The following is a 4359-nucleotide window of genomic DNA, read 5'->3' on the forward strand; positions in this document are numbered from 1 at the left end:
CGAGTTCACTGTTGATTGAGTCATAATCGCCGCGTGAGTAGTCTCTTATTGTTTTCCAATTGTTTGACCGACGCCTTAAAGAACCTGTTAGATTGAAGTGCACGAAACAATGGTCACTTATGCCTGGGATATATGAAATAGAATGGACAAGGTCAGGTACAGTGGTGAGAATCACATCAAGAACATTTGATGAATTGGGGCCCATTCTTGTTGGTTGCGTTACGAGTTGGGTAAGGTTAAAGTCTTCGCACAGTTCCACGAAATGTAAACTGTCGGCTGAAAGTGAGCTTAATGAACAGGAAGGAAGTGACCAGTTTATTTTCGGGTAGTTAAAATCGCCTAGGATAAAAACAGGTGTATGCGGGTGCCTTTTGACAATATCATTCAAAGCATCATGCAGTTGCTCGCAAAACTCTGGCGTCGCACTCGGAGGGCGGTAACAGCCACAAAATATGACATTTTGATAGTTGACATGGAGGGAAACACAGACAAATTCTAAAGGTGATGCTATTACTATATGGCTAGAAACTATATAATCAGCTACGGCTATAAGTACACCACCTCCTGGCGATTCTTCTCTATCACATCTGTAAATGGTATAATTATTTTCACAATCGAACAGCTCTACACTTGCAATGTTAGGGGCAAGCCAGGTTTCCGTTAACACTACAACATCGGCGGCGCAGTCATCAAAAATTGAAGATAATGCATCCCGTTTGTTAAGAACACTTCGTACGTTAGAATATAAAACTGAGTAGTTACGATAAGTAGCCGAGGGGTGAACTTTGTTAGGATAAGAGCGTATCTTCGTCGGCATGCGTAGCGAAGGACGAAGCTTCTGATGAGTTCTGCGCATTTGTATGCAGCTCACAAACGCTGTCGGTCACCGGAGAGTACACAAAGCACTTTTTGTTGATGTAAAGCTTATTGTACTTGACGGTATACTTCTCGCCACTCGCCCTGCCGAATTCAAAAAGCTTCTTGCGCACGCTTCTTGTTGCGCGGCAGAAATCCTCGCTGATTGACACATGAGACTCGCGAAAACTACTTCTAGACTGCAGTATGCTTTCTCGGAACTTAAAAGAAGCAAATTTTACGATCACTGGTCGAGATTTGCCAACTACGAATCTGCCTAGCCTGTGCGCGCGGGATATGCGGTCGTCGCTACTTCCCAAGTTTAGCTTCAGAGTTTCATTGAGGATTTGGCAAATTTTTTCTTCTGATTGCGCCCACGTTTCCGAATCGCTATCTTCTATTCCATAAAAAATCAAGTTTTCTCGGCGAGAACGATCTTCAAGTTCGTCAAGGCGCTTGTTAACCGAAAGTACCTCCGGTACCCGTTGATGATTCGGCTCGCTGTCTGAGACCCGGACACATTCCTCAACTGCGCATAATCGGTTGTCTAATTCTGCCACTTTTTGTTCAAGAGACACTTGCGCTTCTCTAACTTCGTTAATAGATTCCATAAGTTCTTCGTGTTTGGCGTCTATCTTAGAGTGCAGCCCCTTAATCAACGAGATTAACTCGTTGTATTGCTTCCCCGTATCTTCTTTTGGCGGGCCCGGGTTTTCCTCAACATCGCCGGACATAGCCAGAAGCCTAACGACATGAACGCACTCACAAATGGACATAAGCAAAACTTGTGGGCATGGAAGCATCAGCAAACAAACGTTGTTTGTTTTTTTAGCATAGAGGGAAACCGGTGAACTAACCTGCACAATATAACAGAAGGGTGTCAGATGCGTGTACATCTTTGCCGAAGTTCCATGCCCACTAAAGGGACGGCCGAAGATCCAGCTCCTTATATAGCTGCCAGTTGATGCATCCGTCGATGCTGATAACTGTGGGGGGTCGAGCACCGGTAGGCATTCATGAACGCGCAAACCGGAAGGCTGGCAAGCGGGAAAGTCAGGTGATCGCATGGTTTGATTGAAGCGCGTGTCCAGGAACTCTACCGGGTGCGCAGACGCGGCTCCGGGAAAAGGACTGGTAGATGAGGCAATGACGGTCGAGATCAGCACAACATAACAGAAGGGTGCCAGATGCGTGCACATCTTTGCCGAAGTCCCATGCCTACCAAAGGGGCGGCCGAAGATCAAGCTCCTTATACAGCTGCCAGTTGATGCGTCCGTCGAAGCTGACAGCTGTGGGGGGTCGAGCACCGGCAGGCATTCACGAACGCGCAATCCGGAAGGCCGGCAAGCGGGAAAGTCAGGTGATCGCATGGCATGGCTGAAGCGCGCGTCCCGGAACGCCACCGGGTGCGCAGACGCGGCTCCGGGAAAAGGACCGGTAGATGAGGCAGTGACGGTCGAGATCTGCACAATATAACAGAAGGGTGTCAGATGCGTGTACATCTTTGCCGAAGTTCCATGCCCACTAAAGGGGCGGCCGAAAATCCAGCTCCTTATATAGCTGCCACTTGATGCATCCGTCGATGCTGATAACTGTGGGGGGTCGAGCACCGGTAGGCATTCACGAACGCGCAAACCGGAAGGCTGGCAAGCGGGAAAGTCAGGTGATCGCATGGTTTGATTGAAGCGCGTGTCCAGGAACGCTACCGGGTGCGCAGACGCGGCTCCGGGAAAAGGACTGGTAGATGAGGCAATGACGGTCGAGATCAGCACAACATAACAGAAGGGTGCCAGATGCGTGCACATCTTTGCCGAAGTCCCATGCCTACCAAAGGGGCGGCCGAAGATCCAGCTCCTAATACAGCTGCCAGTTGATGCGTCCGTCGAAGCTGACAGCTGTGGGGGGTCGAGCACCAGCAGGCATTCACGAACGCGCAATCCGGAAGGCCGGCAAGCGGGAAAGTCAGGTGATCGCATGGCTTGGCTGAAGCGCGCGTCCAGGAACGCCACCGGGTGCGCAGACGCGGCTCCGGGAAAAGGACCGGTAGATGAGGCAGTGACGGTCGAGATCTGCACAATATAACAGAAGGGTGTCAGATGCGTGTACATCTTTGCCGAAGTTCCATGCCCACAAAAAAAATTTTGCGTGTCATCCTTGCGCAGGGGCCATGCTAATCTTCTCTGTATCGTTCCAATTTTAGTATATGTACTTTGGAAGTACAAACAGATCTAACAGACAATAATGCCAAGGAACGTATTGGGAAAGTGATTAGGCCAGTTTTAATGTAAATGAGAAGAAAACAAAGTGGCTGAAAAGATAACTTGCCGTGGGCAGGATACAAACCTGCGACCTTCGAATAACGCGTTCGATGCTCTAACACTGAGCTACCACGACAGCTATCCCGCCGGTCACTTTATTGGGTATCAATGTCAATGTAATCGTGGGAGTGTCACTCAGTGCCACAAGTAGCCATGGCGGCAAGTCTGATACACTCTTTATGAACCTGCTTGGCTTCACGTAGCAGGTGAACTTATTTTTAACTGGCAGCTGACATATAGTTCCCCGTATACAGAATAGAAGCACCAAGTCTGCCAGTACGAGACCCTCGTTAATAAAAAAGGGAAACAAGTGTATACTTAAGGGCTCGTTTTTTGTGTTTTACACAATAATAATGAGATCTAACAGACAATATAACCAAAGAACGTGTAGGGGAAGTTAAAGGGCCAATCGTAACGTAAAAGAGAAGAAAGAAAAGTGTGTGAAAAGATAGGTTGCCGGGGGCAGGATCCAAACCTGCGCCCTTCGAATAAAGCGTTCGATGCTCTACCACTTAGCTACCACGGCAGCTATCCCCCCAACCACTTAATTGCGTATCTACGTCAATTTTAACGTGGGAGTGTCAGTCAGCTCCACTAGTAGCCATGGCGGCGAGTGTGGTACACACTTTATGAGCCTGTTTGGCGTCACGTAGCACGTGAACTTATTACTACCTGGCAGCTGACCAATAGTTCCCCGTATACAACCTAGAGGCACCAAGTCTGCCAGTACGAGACACTCGTTAATGAATAAGGAAACAAGTGTATACTTAAGGGCTAGTTTTTTTTTCTTGTTTTACACAATTATAATGAGATCTAACAGACAATAATTCTAAGGAAGGTATAGGGGAAGATATTAGGCCAATTGTATTGTAAATGAGAAGAAAGAAAAGTGGGTGAAAAGATTACTTCCCGTGGGCAGGATCGGAACCTGCGACCATTGAATAACGCTTGCAATCCTCTTCCACTGAGCTACCACGACAGCTATCACCTCAGCCACCTTATTGGGTATCTATGTCAATTTAAACGTGGGTGTGTAAGTCAGCGCCGCTAGTTGTCATTGCGGTGATTGTGGTACACTCGTTATGAGCCTGTTTGATGCCACGTAGCACGTGAACTTATTACTAACTGGCAGCTGACCATTAGTCCCCGGTATACAACCTAGAGGCACCAAGTCTGCCAGTACGAG

General features: G+C 48.0%; 1 pseudogene; it reads right to left on the reverse strand.

The window, feature by feature from the left end:
* Positions 1-2986: 2986 nt before the first annotated feature.
* LOC142804323 (U6 spliceosomal RNA) lies at positions 2987-3075 on the reverse strand (annotated as a pseudogene).
* Positions 3076-4359: the final 1284 nt, after the last annotated feature.

Source organism: Rhipicephalus microplus, chromosome 3 (assembly GCF_043290135.1).
Source record: "Rhipicephalus microplus isolate Deutch F79 chromosome 3, USDA_Rmic, whole genome shotgun sequence".
NCBI classification, from domain to species: Eukaryota; Metazoa; Arthropoda; class Arachnida; order Ixodida; family Ixodidae; genus Rhipicephalus; species Rhipicephalus microplus.